This window comes from Bubalus kerabau, chromosome 11 (assembly GCF_029407905.1).
Source record: "Bubalus kerabau isolate K-KA32 ecotype Philippines breed swamp buffalo chromosome 11, PCC_UOA_SB_1v2, whole genome shotgun sequence".
Taxonomy (NCBI): Eukaryota; Metazoa; Chordata; class Mammalia; order Artiodactyla; family Bovidae; genus Bubalus; species Bubalus kerabau.
In genome coordinates, this window is record NC_073634.1 from 88,336,401 (window position 1) to 88,356,193 (window position 19,793).

The 19,793-nt window shown below is 39.9% G+C and overlaps 1 long non-coding RNA gene across 1 annotated transcript; it reads right to left on the bottom strand.

Annotated features, from left to right (window-relative positions):
• Positions 1-11,766: 11,766 nt before the first annotated feature.
• Positions 11,767-19,064, bottom strand: LOC129622539 (uncharacterized). The gene is made up of 4 exons (XR_008700048.1): positions 18,974-19,064; positions 18,768-18,896; positions 12,309-12,402; positions 11,767-11,861 (listed from the first exon to the last, which is right to left on the bottom strand). It is a non-coding gene; the product is annotated as an uncharacterized LOC129622539 (long non-coding RNA).
• Positions 19,065-19,793: the final 729 nt, after the last annotated feature.

A 19,793-nucleotide genomic window follows, 5' to 3' on the forward strand; every position in this document is an offset into this window, starting at 1 on the left:
TGGATAATAAATGATGATTTGGGGGGATCAAGAGCCCCTGGTCTTATTCCTATCCTAGAATATAGGCTGAATCTTAATTATCTGAACATTTCCCACTATATTGTAAGGTCCAAAAATGAGGGACTTTGCCTAGCTTACCCTTTGTTCCAGGTTGATGATGAAATAAAACAGAGGTAAGTAACACATATCTCCTGAACTCAAGATGAAAAGATGCTCAACATCACTCATTATCAGAGAAATGCAAATCAAAACCACTATGAGGTACCATTTCACACCAGTCAGAATGGCTGTGATCCTAAAGTCTACAAGCAATAAATGCTGGAGAAGGTGTGGAAAAAAGGGAACCCTCTTACACTGTTGGTGGGAATGCAAACTACTACAGCCACTATGGAGAACAGTGTGGAGATTCCTTAAAAAACTGGAAATAGAACTGCCTTATGATCCAGCAATCCCACTGCTGGGCATACACACTGAGGAAACCAGAAGGGAAAGAGACACGTGTACCCCAATGTTCATCACAGCACTGTTTATAATAGCCAGGACATGGAAGCAACCTAGATGTCCATCAGCAGATGAATGGATAAGAAAGCTGTTGTACATATACACAATGGAGTATTACTCAGCCATTAAAAAGAATACATTTGAATCAGTTCTAATGAGGTGGATGAAACTGGAGCCTATTATACAGAGTGAAGTAAGCCAGAAAGAAAAACACCAATACAGTATACTAACACATATATATGGAATTTAGAAAGATGGTAACGACAACCCTGTATACGAGACAGCAAAAAAGACACTGATGTATAGAACAGTCTTTTGGACTCTGTGGGAGAGGGAGAGGGTGGGATCATTTGGGAGAATGGCATTGAAACATGTATAATATCATATATGAAACGAGTTGCCAGTCCAGGTTCGATGCACCATACCAGATGCTTGGGGCTGGTGCACTGGGACGACCAAGAGGGATGGTACGGGGAGGGAGGAGGGAGGAGGGTTCAGGATGGGGAACATGTGTATACCTGTGGCGGATGCATGTTGACATATGGCAAAACCAATACAATATTGTAAAGTTAAAAAATAAAATTAATAGACAGCAGCCCACCAGGCTCCCCCTTCCCTGGGATTCTCCAGGCAAGAACACTGGAGTGGGTTGCCATTTCCTTCTCCAATGCATGAAAGTGAAAATGAAAGTGAAGTCATTCAGTTGTATCTGACTCTGTGACCCCATGGACTGCAGCCTGCCAAGCTCCTTAGTCCATGAGATTTTCCAGGCAAGAATACTGGAGTGAGCTGCCATTTCCTTCCTCTGTCCAAAGAAACAGGGATAGCTTATTACATATAGACACATTTAACTGAGCCTTAATGAGTATCACTGTTTGGGAAAAGAAAAAAAAAAGGCAAAAGAAAACAGTCTATATCATCCCAAAAGTGTAGTAGCTTTGCATAGAATTTCATAGAAACAAAATCCAAGCTTCTGTATTTTGCTTTGAAAACTGAAATTATTCTTGAACATTTTGAAAACTGCCTGTGGTGGGTGTTTACAAAGGAAGTTAATTTGTAGGTGTTTACAATTAGGTATTTATCCTTGAGATGGGGGCCATTTCTCTTTCAGAAATACTTAGTGATATTGATATGTAGCAGAATTGTACCAGCTGGAATCACTAGGGCTTTCTCTGTCATATGTTAGTAGGTGCAATTATTTAAAGGGAACACTGAAGGTCATTCCCATCATGGAAACAGAAATTGCAACCAGTAATCATCACTAAGTTTGAAGAGCCCTCAAAGAAAAGAGCTACAGGTATAATTTGAGGTTTGAGCTAATTAGAGCCAGAGTGAATATATCTGAAAGGGTTAGGATCCCTTCAGTGTAGAATTGTCTTGATTATAGAATATGCCTGCCCTTAGGCAGACATCATGCATTTCACTGTGGCTTGGGTTTTACAGGGTCTCCTGTTGCCCACTCTTTTGAGCGATTTCAGAAGAGCCTCTCATCCCAAAACATCTTGTGGAGCAGCCTCTTAAGGCCAATTATGAATGAGGCATTTGCTTCAGAATCCAAAGTGTGCTCTTGATGTCACTGGCCATTCTGGAAATGGTGAATGTCCCTGAGTTTAAAATCAAAAGAGTAATGAGAATTAGGGAAGCTCAAGCATGGGTGCATGCCAAATTGCTTTAGTCTCATCCAGTTCTTTGCAACCCCATGGACTGTAGCCTGCCAGGCTCCTTTGTCCATGAAGGGATTCTCCAGGCAAGAATATTGGAGTGGGTTGCCTTTTCCTCCTCAAGGGGATCTTCCTGATCCAAGTTTTGAACTGGCGTCTCCTGTGGCTCCTACATCACAGGCAGATTCTTTACCAATGAGCAACTGGGGAATGCCTAGGGAAGCTCATATAATGGAATAATTTTTATTGTATATCTATTTATCTATTTGGTGACTATTGAGAGCATATTTATTAAACTTCAAATATGTGTTATAAGGAAAATGATAGTACTTATTTCATGGGGTTACTGGGGAGATTAAAAGAGATTATTTATAAAGCACACAGAGCCATGCCTGTCTCATGATAAATATTACATCAATGCTGAATATAATTTTTATCATTGTTAGTGTCCAATATAATTTTTGGTGAAATAAGTCAGCAAACAAATAGATGAGTTGACATTAGTTAAGAAGGGACTAGAATAGTAAAAGAAAGAGAACAGTTGAACAAAAGGGAAAACTCACACTTCTTACAGGTTTTCATGTGCAGGTGAGATTAGATGTTTTTTCTCTTTTTTCTTTTTGAAACAAGGGCTGTACAAAGACCAGAGTAATAAAGTGCTTTCCAGCACCCAGGGTGGTGATGACCATCGCAAGCCGGGAGGTGTTCAAGTCAGCAGTAGACCATCACTGTGCAGAAGTCGGTGAGGTGAGCAAGGGAGGCCTTTATTTTAATTTTTAAATTTTACTTGCTTTAGTTACTTTTTGGCTGTGTTGAGTCTTTGTTGCAGTGCTCAGGCTCTTCACTGTTACATGGGTTTTGTCTAGTTGGGGCGAGCAGGGGCTACCCTCTTGTTGCAGTTCAAGGGCTTCTCATCGCAGTGGCTTCTCTTGTTGGGAAGCACAGGTTCCAGGGAGTGCAGGCTTCAGTAGTAGAGGCACTCGGGCTTAGTTGCCCTGCAGCATGTAAGATCTTAGTTCTTGAACCAGGAATTAAACCCATGTTCCTTTTGTTGGAGGCAGATTCTTAACCACTGGACCACCAGGGAAGCCCCATGGAAGGCCTTTGAGGTGCCTTCCCAGTTGAGGTTTTTATGAATTCTAAGCAGTCTCTGAACATCTCAAAGATCTATGATTCACCTCTGTTAGTGGAGAGATTAAACTAAAGCTTTTTAAGTAAAATGGCACAAAGTAGTTATAAAATAGGGTTAATTATAGTTGACTTCCAGTTTAACTGTACTAATTCTGTGTTGATTGATTTACCTAAACTATTTGCATGAAATCTGGAGTATTTCATCAAAAGACAATCAAAAACAACAGACTTTCCTCCTCATTTTTCCCTTATGCTATAGAATTCACTAACAAGCAGTTACAGGGATCATTCTGTTTAACCTGAGTCCTTGATGTCTTCACTTCACACACACATACACACACACAGACACACACACACAGAGGCCAAGTGGAGATTCAACAGACAATAGCTGGGAAGACAGGCCTAATGGTTAGAAAGTCTTTGTTCCTAGTTCTGTCTGTGATGTCTACTCAGGAAATTTGGGCCAGTTACTTGTGATTTTGAAGAAGGCAATGGTCCCCACTCCAGTACTCTTACCTAGAAACTCCCATGGACAGAGGAGCCTGGTGGGCTGCAGTCCATGGGGTCGCGGAGAGTCGGACACGACTGAGCGACTTCACTTTCACTTTTCACTTTCCTGCACTGGAGAAGGAAATGGCAACCCACTCCAGTGTTCTTGCCTGGAGAATCCCAGGGACGGGGGAGCCTGGTGGGCTGCCGTCTGTGGGGTCGCACAGAGTCGGACACGACTGAAGCGACTTAGCAGCAGCGGCAGCACTTGTGATTTTGAGCCTCCGTTCTCTCCTCTTTCACATAAAAATATTATTCTGATTACTCGACTATTTAAAGAATGTTTAGAGGGCTGGGAGATGGGGATTCTAGCCTAGCTCTGTCACTAACTCGATAAGGGATCTTTGGTCAAGTTGCTTTCCTGTGGATCATCTGACATGTCTATAAAATGGACTTCCTAACATATGACCTGCTTGTCTTTGTAGAGTAATTGTATGAATCAGAAATAATTCACAGTTTAAAAACTGTATCTACAGATAAAAATATTAAGTGCTTTCTTTAAATATAAATATATCTATATTTACAGTAGTATTTTAGGTACTTACTTATCTGTGAGTAATAATACAAAAATCTTTGCCAGTTTTATTATAAAGTAGGATCCAACAGTATTTTCTACAAAGTTCCTTCAACCTTTCACTTTTCCCTTCTTAATTCAATAATATTATTCAATTTGTACTAGTTTCTAGGGCTTCTAGATTATGACAAGCTTAGTAGTTTAAAACAACAGAAATTTATTCTCTCTCAATTCTAGAGGCTAGAAGTACAAAATCAAGGGGGATCCCCTCCAAGGATCCCCCTCCTTGGAGGATCAGAAGGAGACTCTGTTCCAGTCTCTCCTGGTTTCTGTTAACAGCCATCAATCTTGGGGCCGCTCGGCTGTGACAACATTACCCGAATCTCTGCCTGTGTCTTCACATGTTGTTTTACTCGTGTCTGTGTGTCTGTTTTCTCTTCTTATAAGGACACCATGCATTGGATATGGGCCCACACAAATACAGAAATACCTTATCTCAACAAAGGTTCAATTTCTGCAAAGATCTATTTCCAAATAAGGCCACATTCTGAAGTTCCTGGTGGACATTAATTTGGGGGGAACCCTATTCAATCCACGGCATCATGTAACCCCCAATGTCTGTTGCACAAGCATTTGCAAGAAGAGACTCCTGATCTTAGGCAGCAAATTAAAATATGCGACAGGCTGATTATGTTGCATTATAATGGTTTCTGCTTTTGCCCTATTTTCTATAGTACATTAGTCCAGCAACTCCTTGTTTCCCATTAGGCGGGTGCTCAGAGGATTCAGCAACAGGAGGAAGGATGAAAGGAAAGATCTCTGAAAATGTACATGGATCAGGGGAATGTGAGATCAGGCCCTGAGTCTGAACCTGGCTTGCTCCCATCCTGCCCTCCTTAGGGATTTACCCTGACCTGTGCCAGACAGGACTGGGAAGAATGTGGACCCCAGATGAGAAGAGGAGACTTATAAGCTGAATTGTCAGATTTCACATAATTCAACACGGCTTTGTTGACTATTGTTCTTATCTCAGCTGTGCTGAAGGGAATTTAGATTCCATGCATATTCCTACATTGGCCCAGGCGAAGCTGCAAACCTCTGAGGCTGATCACTGGCAAAGGTGGTAATTACGACAGATTCCCAGGGTAAAGAGGGTGCTCTGAAGAAGAGCTGTAATTGGAAGGTCTAGCCACTTCTGTTTCTAAACAGCTTTTCCTTCAACTAAAAACCTTGAAATCTATGAGTTTGATTTATTAATGAAGGCTGTAATTTTAGGATAAAGCATGCAGTCTGTAAGTCAACATTCACTTAATTTAATTGGAATAAAATTGGTTCTGTGAGCAATGTATGTCACTGACAAGGGCACCCACACTCCCTACATTTCAGCTTCTAAAAATACAAAACAAATACTGTTATCTGCAATTTTCCAGCAGGAATGAATTCAACAAAGGCTTTAAAATGTGCTTCAAATGTAAAATAGCATCCTTTCTATTGTATATAAATATAGGGTTTGCCAGGGATAAGGATCAAAAGAGGAAAAATAAAACGGAGAATTTTTCCTATTTTGTCTTTCAGTTATAAGCCCCCTTCTGTCACCTCAAGCCCAAAATAAGGGATTTTTTTTTTTTTTTTTTTTTCTGGTATGATTTCTGTCTAGTTCAGAAAAGGAAACACACTCGAGTATTCCTGTCTGGGAAATCCTATGGACAGAGATGCTGGTGGGCTACAGTCCATGCGGTTGCAAAGAATCGGACACGACTTAGCAACTGAGCACATTACACAGGAGGATATGGGTTGCCTTTGGACATAAATGAGGCTCTTAGCCTGCCGCCGTCAGAACTAGAAACTTTAACCAAGTATTGTCACCCATTTATTATGCAATACTCCTTTTAGCTCTCATGGAATACTTTTAAAAATTCACTATAGCTGGGCTATAAAATCTTGTCACATTTAAAAGAATGATAATTATTCAGAGAACTTGCAATTCAGAGAGTGCAATTAAGGTAGCAATGACTAGGAGATAATTTCACCAAAATTCACGTATATTGAAAAAATAAGAAGTACTCTGTGAGAAGCTGTAGGTCAAAGAAGAAGCTGTGATGTTTATTAAAACATCTTGAATAATGTGATAAAAAAAAACTATGGCAAAGCAAACTAGTGAGATGTAGCTAAAGCTGAACTGAGCATCTTATCAGTCAGTCAGTTCAGTTCAGTCACTCAGTCGTGTCCGACCCTTTGGGCCCCATGAATCGCAGCACGGCAGGCCTCCCTGTCCATTACCAACTCCCGGAGTTTACCCAAACTCATGTCCATTGAATCGGTGATGCCATTCAGCCATCTCATCCTCTTTCATCCCCTTCCCCTCCTGCCTCCAATCCTTCCCAGTATCGGGGTCTTTCCAATGAGTCAACTCTTCTTATCAGGTGGCCCAAGTATCGGAGTTTCAGCCTCAGCATCTGTCCTTCAAATGAACACCCAGGACTGATCTCCTTTAGAATGGACTGGTTGGATCTCCTTGCAGTCCAAGGGACTTGCAAGAGTCTTCTCCAATACCACAGTTCAAAAGTATCAATTCTTTGGTGCTCAGCTTTCTTCACAGTCCAACTCTCACATCCATATATGACCACTGGAAAAACCATAGCCTTGACTAGACAGATCTTTGTTGGCAAAGTAATATCTCTGCTTTTGAATATGCTATCTAGGTAGGTCATAAATTTCCTTCCAAGGAGTAAGTGTCTTTTGATTTCATGGCTTCAGTCACTATCTGCAGTGATTTTGGAGCCCAAAAATATAAAGTCAACCACTGTTTCCCCATCTATTTCCCATGAAGTGATGGGACCAGATGCCATGATCTTCGTTTTCTGAATGTTAAGCTTTAAGCCAACTTTTTCACTCTTCTCTTTCACTTTCATCAAGAGGCTTTTTAGCTCCTCTTCACTTTCTGCCACAAAGGTGGTATCATCTGCACATCTGAGGTTATTGATATTTCTCCCCGCAATCTTGATTCCAGCTTGTGCTTCATCCAGCCCAGCGTTTTTCATGATGTACTCTGCATAGAAGTTAAATAAGCAGGGTGACAATATACAGCCTTGACGTACTCCTTTTCCTATTTGGAACCAGTCTGTTGTTCTATATCCAGCTCTAACTGTTGCTTCCTGACCTGCATATAGGTTTCCTAAGAGGCAGGTCAGGTGGTCTGGTATGCCCATCTCTTTCAGAATTTTCTACAGTTTATTGTGACCCACACAGTCAAAGGTTTTGGCATAGTCAATAAAGCAGAAATAGATGCTTTTCTGGAACTCTCTTGCTTTTTCCATGATCCAGCGGATGTTGTGAATTTGATCTCTGGTTCCTCTGCCTTTTCTAAAACCAGCTTGAACATCTGGAAGTTCACGGTTCACATATTGCTGAAGCCTGGCTTGGAGAATTTTGAGCATTACTTTACTAGCGTGTGAGATGAGTGCAATTGTGCGGTAGTTTGAGCATTCTTTGGCATTGCCTTTCTTTGGGATTGGAATGAAAAGTGACCTTTTCCAGTCCTATGACCACTGCTGAGTTTTCCAAATTTGCTGGCATATTGAGTGTGGCACTTTCACAGCATCATCTTTCAGGATTTGGAATAGCTCAACTGGAATTCCATCACCTCCACTAGCTTTGTTCGTAGTGATGCTCTTTCTAAGGCCCACTTGACTTCACATTCCAGGATGTCTGGCTCTAGGTGAGTGATCACACCATCGTGATTATCTGGGTCGTGAAGGTCTTTTTTGTGCAGTTCTTCTGTGTATTCTTGCCACCTCTTCTTAATATCTTCTGCTTCTGTTAGGTCCATACCATTTCTGTCCTTTATCGAGCCCATCTTTGCATGAAATGTTCCTTTGGTATCTCTAATTTGAAGAGATCTCTAGTCTTTCCCATTCTGTTGTTTTCCTCTATTTCTTTGCATTGATCACTGAGAAAGGCTTCCTTATCTCTCCTTGCTATTCTTTGGAACTCTGCATTCAAATGGGAATATCTTTCCTTTTCTCCTTTGCTTTTCACTTCTCTTCTTTTCACAGCTATTTGTAAGTCCTCTTCAGACAGCCATTTTGCTTTTTTGTATTTCTTTTTCATGGGGATGGTCTTGATCCCTGTCTCCTGTACAATGTCACGAACCTCTGTCCATAGTTCATCAGGCACTCTGTCTATCAGATCTAGTCCCTTATAGGCTTATATAAATATATTGGAAAAAAACAAAGGCAGAAAAATAAATATTTTCTAAATATCTATTTCATGATATTAGGCAAAAATAACAAAGCACAAAAAAAGTAGAAGAAAACAAACATAAGGATATGAGAAGAAGGTTAATGATTTAAGAAAAACAGACATACGAGAGAAATAAAATCTAAACATTAATAAATGGAGAAATTCCAGGAAAAACCGATTAAGAAAATAGACAAAAACATCACTTTATTAGGAAGAAAAAGCGAACTACATTACAGATACTACAGAATTAAAAAAAAAAAAACATATCTAGGGGTATTTTGAAAAACTTCAACATTTTGGAAAAATAAAGAAAGACCTAAACAGATTTATAATTCTGACACAGAAAGAAAAAATAAATACAAAGAGTCCATACATTTTAAAGAGATTAAATATAAAATTAAAAACCTTCTCACAAAGACAACTCTAAACCCAGATGACTCATCAGTAAGCTCTAAAATAATTTTTAATAAAAGTGGATATATGTATAACTGATTCATTTTGCTCTACACCCGAAATTCACACAACACTGTAAATCAACTATATTCCAATAAAAAATAAATAATGAAATAATGGCCATTTGCAGTAACATGGATGGATCTACAGATTAATTAAATTAAGTAATAATTAAATCAGACAAAAATATCATATGATATCACTTATATGTGGAATCTAAAATAATGATACAAATGAACTTAGTTACAAAAGCGAAATAGACTCCCAAACATAGAAAACAAACTTATAGTTACCAAAGGGGATAGCAGGGGTAGGGTGGAGGAACATAAATTAGGAGTTTGGAATTAACATACACACACTGCTATATAAAATGGTAATAGATACACAACAAGAATCTGCCATACAGCACAGGAAACTGTATTCAATATCTTGTAGTAGCCTATAGTGGAAAAGAATCACTGTGATGTACTCCCAAAGGTAACACAGAATTATAAATTAACTACACTTTAATTTTTAAAATAGCTTAAAAAAACAGAGGGCGAGGGTTATATGAATCCAGTCTTTGGTGCCATGGTGAGGATGTGAGTTGTGTTAGGAAACATACTGACTTAGAAGTTAGGAAAGATTACCACCAAGCCAAAATAACTGCCTTGCTACTTATTATCTGGAGGGAACCTTGGAAAATGGCCCCACCTCTCTGAGTCTCAGTTTCCTTGTCTGTACAATAAACATAATATCAGTTTCCTGGGATTATGCAAGGATTCACTGAAAAGTAGTTAAAGCTTTTAGCACAAGTAGCTGGCAAATAGCACACGTTGACTAACTCTGATTTTTTGCCTTCTCCACCTTCTGCATATTCATTGCTTCCAAGGGGCATTAAGATTATTTAACCTTTACTCTGAAATACTCCCCTTTTTTCTTATGTAACCTCAGGGAACAACATTGTCTAAAACTGGGAAAAAAGAATGTGCTGAGGAATCAGACCTTCTTTTCAGTAATTCCACCCTGTTCTGGTAGATTTTGAAGAGGTTTCTTATTTTCACAGATGTCCAGTGTGGAGAAATATACCAAACACTCACACCCTCTAGTTAGATGACTCAAAGGGAACTCGAGGAGCTCACTGCATTGGGGTTTGGGAACAGATCTGCATACATTTTCTCTGGGGTGGTGTCAGAGTTCATCAGGAAGCATCTGTATGATGCAACTAGACTAAGACAAGGTTAATTGCACGTGACAGGATCTAGACAGTCCCAGAGCAGAGGGGACACGAGAGATCATAGCCCAAAGACTTCAGGGTATAAATAATGAAAATGGTGTCCAGGGAGTGCAAGAAACATAGCTTAGGTCAAACAGATCATGTGGGCTTCGCTGATGACTCAGTGGTAAAGAACTTACTTGTCAATGCAGGAGATGCAGGTTAGATCCCTGGGTCGGGAAGATCTCCTGGAATAGGACCTGGCAACCCCCTCCAGTATTCTTGCCTGGGAAATCGCATGGACAGGGGCGCGTGGCAGGCTATAGCCCATGGAGTTGCAAGAGTCAGACACAACATAGTGACTAAACAATAACAACAGACTGTGTACTCAAGACTGCAGAGACGGTTCTGCTCCCGCGAACTCTTTTTCAGCTGCCACCACTTTCACATTTCTTCTAAAACACACTCCCTTCTCTCTCTCAGCTCTCTCACTTTTTCTTTTTTTTCCTGCAAGTCATCTCAGTGTGAAAGTGTCAGCAGTCCTTCCTGAGACAGCCCAGCTCCAAACCTGCCAGGGTCCAGCCCCGGTGGATCCAGGGAACTCGAAGCCGGGACGGCGTCGGCGAGGATCAGGAAACAACTGCTTAATTAAACTTTAATTAAGGCTATAAAGAGTAATAGAATAAGGATAGCTCAGTGAGGAAATTCAGTGAAGAGGCTGAATAATTCAGCCTGAAGGTGAGAGAAAGAACGACATGGGGAGACCAAGTTTTGGTGAACAAGGCCCGCACTTTATTTTCCAAAGTAGTTTTTATACCTTAAGTTATGCATAGAGGATAATGGGGGAAGGGGTAGAGTCATGCAGCAAGCCAGGCTTTCTTCCTGCAAACTTATCATATGCAAAAGCTTAGGTGATTTGCATCATCTTCTGGCCCGGAGGCCTGTTAACATTTTAAGACCCTTTCTTCAGAAAAGGTCCCTGGTCAGGGAACTGAGATCTCACATGCCACAGGATGTGGGCAAAAGAAAAAAAAACAGGACAGACTAAGCCTTCACTAGGGCTGATGTACCCACAGAAAATCAAGGACTAGGGGTAACAGGTGTAAGTGGATATGGACTGGCTTATCAACTACATCTCACAACCTCTGTAATTCTTTGTCTTGCTCATGTTCTAAATATATCAGGTCAATTCATTTTGATATTTGGCAAAACTAATACAATTATGTAAAGTTTAAAAATAAAATAAAATTTAAAAAAATTAAAAAAATAAATAAAAAAAATAATAGCTATACTATAATCACATGACAAGATTCTATCTCTTGTACACTTATATAATTGTAACAATAAAAATGTATGTTATAACAATAAAAATGTATGTTACTGTCAGCTACTTGACTGTATTAAAAACACTCTAAAAAGAAAAAATAAATAAATAAATAAATAAATATATCAGGTCAAGCACAGATTTCTATTTAAAGACCTAGGACTTTGGAGGCAGACATACCTGAGTTCATATCTCAGCTCATGTTTTCACCTGTGCATAATCAGAAAAGAAATTTAAATTTCAAATTCCTTATCTGATAAAGGAGGGTCATTTCTTCAGTAGGGACTTCTTCTAAAGGTCAAATTAAAGTACATATGAAAAGCACTTAACACAGTTCCCAGTACATAGAGACTATTTTCTAAAGAGTAAGTTTGCTGTTGCTATTGATCAGAATTGTCTTCATCTCACTGTCCTTTCCCCTGTTTGTCCCACTCTGTGTGACCCCAGGGACTGTAGCCTGCCAGGCTCCTCTGTCCATGGGGTTCTCCAGGCAAGAACACCTGAGTGGGTTTCCATTTCCTCCTCCAGGGGATTTTCCTGACCCAGGGATTGAACCCAGGTCTCTTAAGTCTCCTACATTGGCAGGGGGCTTCTTTAACACTAGAGCCACCTGGAAAGCCCAACACAGTTACCAGTACCTAGAAAATATTTTCTAAAGAGTAAGGTTGCTCTTGCTTTTGATCAAAACTTCTCCATCTCACTGCCATTTTCCCTGTTTTTGCCACCATCAATTCTCACCTTTTAACGCACTCTCCCACTGGTCGGGTTTTCTTTCCAGGGCAGTCTTCCTGATGCATCCTGCTTGTACATTGTTGGACATCATGTGCCTGCACTACAAAAATGGATAGACAAGAAAAAGGGGAAATAATCTGTATATTCAGCTAAACTGTCCAGAAAACACATTAACTTTTAACCAGATATATAGGTGTGATGAGATTTTTTTTTTTTTTTTTTTTTTTTTACATATTTCAGTTATTGTGGCTCCTGGCAGAATCAATCCACTCCAGCCATGTTTACCTGTGTCTCCCTAGTCAATGACCCCAGGTCAGACAAGATGCTACTTAGCCTCAGACCCACCCTTACCACTCCCTGCTATGGATCCTATCTCTCCAATTTACAGATGATCAAACTAAGCTGCATGGAATTTCAGAAACTTTTCCCAAGGTCATGGCACTAAATGAAAAGATCAAGATGAAAACCTACACTTGTCAAACCCCATATCAGTCCTTTTCCCCCATTGTACTAGGTAACCTCTCTGTTCACTCAAATATGGTATTTTTATATACATTGGTCACCCACAAAATCCCTTGTGATTGCCCATTGTCATCCCTGAATCAAGAAATCGTTTTCTATAAAAGCAAACATAGCTGTGGCAGATAGAAGCTCCAGGTAAGTCCAAGTTAGAGAATCTTAGATACTCCAGATGTGTTCTAATTCTACCTAACGTCCCTTTCTACACCCAACCCCCCGAAAAAAAACTGTGCTGAGATTTTCAAACTTCTGATTTTCCTATTTGACATCTTAAATATTCCAGCTGCTCTCCTAACCACCATGTCTCATGAGCACCCAACCATAACTAGGAAAGTGGGACCAGATGCCCTGCCAAGTGGTTACAGTTTAATAGTAAATAAATGAGTCCCTGGTAGTTTTCTTATAGCTGGCTGGGGAGCCCGATCCCAGCTGCTGGGTCCACTAGCAGCTGAGTAAATACATTGCCAGAAGCTGCAACCTGAGAATTACCATTCAGTGCCCACAGCCCAGGACACACTAGGACTGCTGTTGTTTATCCATTAACAGGTGGGAAATCACCAAAGCCATAACCACTAAATCCCCTTCTAAGTTGTCTGTAAAAAAACATTGTTCTATATTGAACTGGAGAACAAGAGGCAGGACTATTCATTTAGATAAAATTAAGTTAAAATCTTTAAGTTGTACTCAGAGCCTGTATAAAGGCCTCATAACTAAGCCTGGGCAGCTTGTCCATTGCAGTCCACCTAATGCATCCATCACCAGCAGGTGAGAGTTCAAGCAACAAGCCATCAGTTCTGTTTTGCATTCTTCTAATCAATGACTATGGACCAATTCTGCGTTAGGCCCTGGGCTTTTACGCTCAGTACTGGAGTGAAATGCACTGTCCCCGGTTTCATGGTAAATCAAGGAAAGCCAATATCTGAAGAAACAGTTTTGATTCTACAGGATATACACAGCAGTAGACACATATTCCAGAGAAGGCGATGGCACCCCACTCTAGTACTCTTGCCTGGAAAATCCTGTGGACGGAGGAGCCTGGTAGGCTGCAGTCCATGGGGTCGCTAAGAGTCGGACACGACTGAGCGACTTCACTTTCACTTTTCCTTTTCATGCATTGGAGAAGGAAATGGCAACCCACTCCAGTGTTCTTGCCTGGAGAATCCCAGGGATGATGGAGCCTGATGGGCTGCCGTCTATGGGGTCGCACAGAGTCAGACATGACTGAAGTGACTTAGCAGCAGCAGCAGACACATATTCGGGCCAAAGAAGCAGTATCTCCAAACAGGGAACATGTGTGTACAGTTTCAAGGATGAATTTGAGTGAGTGTTGTATGTGCTGGGAAAGGGTGGTGTCTGATGAGAAATGTCATTCCACATAGAGAAAGTAACACACAGCGAAGAGCAGTGGAGTAAACCAGAAGCAGTGTGTTCCAGGAAGTCAAAGGAGTTGTGAGTGGCACAAAAATGAGGCTGGGCAGTGCGTCTCTTTCCAGCAGTGCCCTTTGCTTATCTCAAGGCTGAGTTCAGCCCCTGCCCTGGTGTCAACCAGACACAGCTGTGAGCACAGCCCAGTCTCTCCTGTCCCCAATAGGAGACATTCCAATTCCATGCTACATGATCCTTTGTTAAACTTCTAATAAGCACCTTCACTACTCCTGTGGTTTGCACTCTGTGCAATTAACACTGCCTTTTTTTTTTTTTTTTTTTTTTGCAGATCAGGGTGAGTTTTCTCTCTGTGGTTCTCTAAGGCACAGTTTTCTCTACTACAGCACCTATTTGAATTTGGTCTTTAACTAGAGTAGGAGCTTTTGGAATGTAGGAACCACTTATTCTACATTTATAGCACTTCTACTCAGGCCAGACTCTCTGATAGGTAGATGTCACAGGTGATAAGTTACAGGTAAGTATCAGGAGCTGAGTGAGAGATAGAGATAGCTGTCCCAGCTCAGCCCTTCCAGCAGTGAGAAGAGACACTGGCTTTCCTGATTTTTCTCTTCATGCCAGTACCCATCCCAGGACCTCAGGCAGTGGTGGTTAAATTGTTGTGGCAATATTGTGTCTTGGAATGAGTAGCAAACTCTAGAATACTGAGTTCCTGTCTATCTCTTTCATAATAACAGCTGGATAAGTCTTGATCATTTATTTTCCCATCAAAGAAATAAAAATTTAAAAACTATCCCATATTTGCTAAGCACTTCCTGTTTCTCAATGTGCTTTTATATGCATGGGCTTATCCATCTTTATAACAGATCCATTTACAGTTGCAGAAACTGAGGTTTGGGGATGAAAGGGTACAGCATGAACTCGAAGCTGCTATTTTTCTTTTAGTTACAAGTCCTATCCTGAGGTTCTGAGGCCCCACAAAGCTCTAAAACCCTATATTCTGTAACTTGGGATTTCTTATTATCCTTATAAGCCTATCCTTATTACGTGTTGTTCATTCAAACCACATCTGAAAGACTAATGGCCTTGACAGATGTCATTTTCACTTCGTTCTGAACAGAAATAACGATGGTTCTTCCGGCTAACAATGGGTCCTCTCCCTGACCTCGATGCACACTTATGTCCCCAGAAGGCAGAGGCCAGGCAGACATCTGTTCCCAGGCAATAGCAGCTTCTCTTTGCTGTCTAGGAAGCTTCCACAGCTTTGGAGATAAAATAATAGCATTCTGTTGTGCTTGGCAGTGACATCTGCCCTGTAACAAAACCTTTCCTTTATCATTTCTCAAAGGTTAAAATCTTGCTCACTTGGTTTTTCTTAATGGTCCCATGTCTCTTCTGGTTTGATGTGTGTGCTCTGCTGTGTTGTAAACTGGCAGGAATGGTGAACTTGGCATCCGAGGATGCTGGTCTGGGTTCTGAACTGATGTCTTGTGACTTGGGAAAGATTACATAGCTTCCTTGAGTCTTGACCATCTATAAAAAGAAATAATAATAGCATCTGTCCTCCCTGATACTGTTACTGTGATTCTCAAATACTGCTGAAATGGTGCACAGTCTTCTTATCACTATAGTTTTATGAATAGCCCCACTATTGAAGGATTGTGTCAATACACCTAGAGCAGCATGAAGCTGCAGTGCAATGAGCTCAAGTCCATTCTGCTGTGATGCAGTTCAGTCTTTCTAGAGCATGCTGGTCTTAGCTCAAGGTGATTCTTATAAGAGAAGTGCAGCCCCACGTGCACAGGTTTCAGAAAGGAAGGAAACGCTAACGAGTTTCACTGTTTTCCAGATGTGTGCGAGGCATGTAACACTGAATTGATCCCGAGCACCAAATGCTGTGGAGTCAGCATGATGATGGCCATTTTATAAATGATGAAACCTAAGGGCACAGAGGAAAAGGATTGGATCCAAGGTCAGTTTGTTAATATTTAACATTTCATTTATTTTCATACATGCGTATGAGTATGTGATATTTGGCCTTGTGTAACCATCAGGTTTGAAATCTAATCCAAGGTGAGGGACTCAGAGCCCAGAGAGGTGAGATATCACGTGGCTTGCAGTCAGCATCGATAGTTTGGATGTTGCCATGCTTAGGCCTCATCTGTCCACTTGGTTAGTCTGAGACAATCAGGAGCAACTTAGATAAAATTTCCGGGTTTCAGTTTCTGACTCTGAGAAATGGCCATGACTTGCTTCACAGCAGCATCACCAGAACACATGGCACCACGTCAGGTGCAGAATTTGCTTTCCTCCTGGAGCATTAAGCATCCATTTGGAGTCAAACAGAAGCTTAGGTCTCCAGTTAAACATTCTGCATTTATCTTTACATCCTGCTGTAAAGTCTTTGAGAGTCTGTGATTTTTCCATCCCGAGTTTCCATAGACCCCAGCACATGGCTGAAGTCCCATTAATCAACTAGGTAACTTGGCTAGAATGTTGAACCCAAAAGCCTGGGTTTAAGTCCAGGTTCTGCTTGACTGATTTTATGCAAAGGCTTTTCCCCCTCCCTTTTTCTCTTCTGAGACTTGGTTTCTTATTCTGTATAAATGATTCCTCAATCACAGGCTTATTATGAAGATTAAGTATAGCCCACTGTCAAAGTATGAGAACCCTAAATGGAGATAATATTGTCAATGACTGAGTAAATCTTGTTTCCACCTAAAATAAGGCAGCTAGTTTAAATTTTGTTTAATGCTTTTTCCCTCATTCCGTCTCTCCTCCTATCCTTATCCTTATCCTTTCCGTCTTTAGTGGCATGTTCGTGGTTTTAGCTCTGGAAAATACTCAGGGCTGTGTGAAATCAGTGACTAAAACAGTTGATACATTAGTGAAAGGAAACTGGTAGAATTTGCAGGTCGCGTCTTCTAGTTCTGATTACTTGCAGAGTGAGTTCAGCTGCTTTTTGCATTGCGGTGTTATCACGTAATTGCATTCAACTTCTTGCTGACACCATGGCTTTCATTGAGCCTCTTTTCCTCAGTAAATTGTGAGGCAGAAGTCATGTGATAAAGAAAAATGAAGAAGATATTTTTGAGTCTAATTGAAGGAGTCTAAATACAATCAGAAGTAGTAGAGACTTTGAAATTATCTTGTCATTCTAAACTCTTAAAATCAAATACTAATGGATCAGATGAATTCCAATGGATCTTGAAAACCTCTTGTTTTCAGCAGAGGGATCATGGATATTTGTACAGAAGTCATATACAGGCTCCAGTATCTTAATAAAAGAGTAATCATGACCTACATATTTTATGAAGTTGCATTGAGCTTGTGTCATTTCATACATTTAGATTTGTCAATTATCGTAATCATCAGTTTTAAGTGATTATTGAAGAAGGAGAAAAAGCAATGATAATTGCTTTTTCTTCCTAAGCTATTCAAGGATTGTCATAATATGCCATATTCTCAATACAATAATCAAATACTTTTATATAACCGACAACCTAATCTTAGCACTGTGTGCAGATAAGTGGATTAAAGTCAACTCGCTTTCCAAATGTATATAAACATTTAAAAATAGAATTTTTTTTAGAATTAAAAAAAAAATACATTTCTTGTAAAATACAAGGTATGTGACTGTCTCTCACAGAATCAGAGAGATTCATGGATGGCCTTTTTTTTCTGGATTGAAGATTGTTCCAGAACACTGGTGGAAATTTTATAACTAGATAAAAGATTCATAATAAGTGTCTTTAAAGGGGAGGAAGCAATTGGAGTGACTTGGGAAGAAAAACAGTATTTATGCAATAGCTACATGTCTTAAACGCTTGTGTATCAATAGACATGGGTTTGAGCAAACTCCAGGAGATTGTGAAGGATAGGGAAGCTTGGCATGCTGCAGTCCATGGGGTCGCAAAGCGTCAACATGATTTAGCGACTAAAAAACAACAATAGTACATGGCACTATCTCGGGTATTTGTAAATATAATACATCATTTATTATTATTATTTTTTTAATACCAAAACTCAACCTCTCTATACAGATGAAGACATTTGGCCTGGAAATGAACCTGTTTTCCTAGGACTGTGTACTGAGTGTGCGAGCTAGGGTTAGAACTCAGGTCTCCGACATCAGCTCCATTTTTCTTTGCAATTTAATGTCACAATAAGCAATTGAACAAAAGAACAGAAAGATTTCCTCAAGAAAAGCACAAAATCTATGACTATAAAACTCATTGTTTTCTATGTAGCTGGCAAGTATTTTCTCCATTCGCCCCCTACAGTGTTTGTAAATCCAGCAGTAGATGAATCAGACAAGTGCAATCACACCTTTCCCTGGTTTCACCAAACACTGTGTGCACAATTACCCTTAATAATAATGTTATACCCTCTGACTTTTTTAAATGCATATCCTCATTTCTCATTTCGTCTGTTTATACAGCCCACACAGGTTCATGAGCAATTTGAAATATGCCTTTGCCTGAACCCTTTAGTGTGCACACTTTTTTCCTTTCCACACTTGCTTCTCTGTAACAATCCCTGCTTCAAAGTCCAACAGCTTACCTGCTGCAGCTAGAGCATGAGATAAATAAGGTCAGGACAGGATTTATGAATCATCTCCTCCACCACCTTTTACGGGAAAATTCAAGATGAAAACCAAACCCATTTGGCATTGACTCAGAGCGAGACTTCCTGAAACAGTGAAAGGAAAAGGAAAACTATTTAAAGTCACATCTTCTAAAATTAAAGCTTAACCCCAGTGACCTTACCGATATGATAAGCTAAAACCTAGCATCCAGGGCCATAGAACTTTCTGGGGGAAAAGTCAAGGTACATCCCTGACCTACCCATTCTGTGACTGACTTTGATTTCTATTTGGCCCACATTTATATCAGGTGGTCAAAGACATCCCACTCACTGTATCTATTGTGCCTCTCATAAGCCTCACTTTGCAGAAAGAAATCCAATCATTCATTCCATTGACATTAGTCAGACAAATGTATTTACTGAAAAGTTACCACTTTTGTTAGATACTTTCTATGTACTTGATATTAACTACATACTTAATTTTACTTAATATTAATTTTTTTTAAAAACATGTAAAAATATATAGGAAAGCTCTCTGGTGAAGGTAGATACATGAACAAAAATAAAAACAGTAATTTTGTCATTTAAGTTTGTCACTCCGCTTCTGTGCTTTCACAGAATTTGAAAGACAGAAGCTTAAAAAGTAATTATAAATTTATGTTCATGGCTACATCATATATAAAAATGTAACTGTGACCTCAGTAACAGAAAGGGAGTGTGGCTGTAAGGAAGAGAGCTTTTGTGTGCCACTAAAGTTGGCATCAATTTAAAACAGAATGCTGTCATTTTAATAGGTTATAGACAATCCCCATAGTAACTGCAAAGAAAGTATAGAATATAAACAAAAAAAAACTGAGAAGGGAATCAAATTATGTCACTATGAGAAATTCACCAAACATAAAGGAATGCAGAAATAGTGGATATTATAGAGGAAAAGCTATAAAACCCAGAAAACAAGTAACAACATGGATGACTAAATTTACTTACTTAAAATGTAAATGG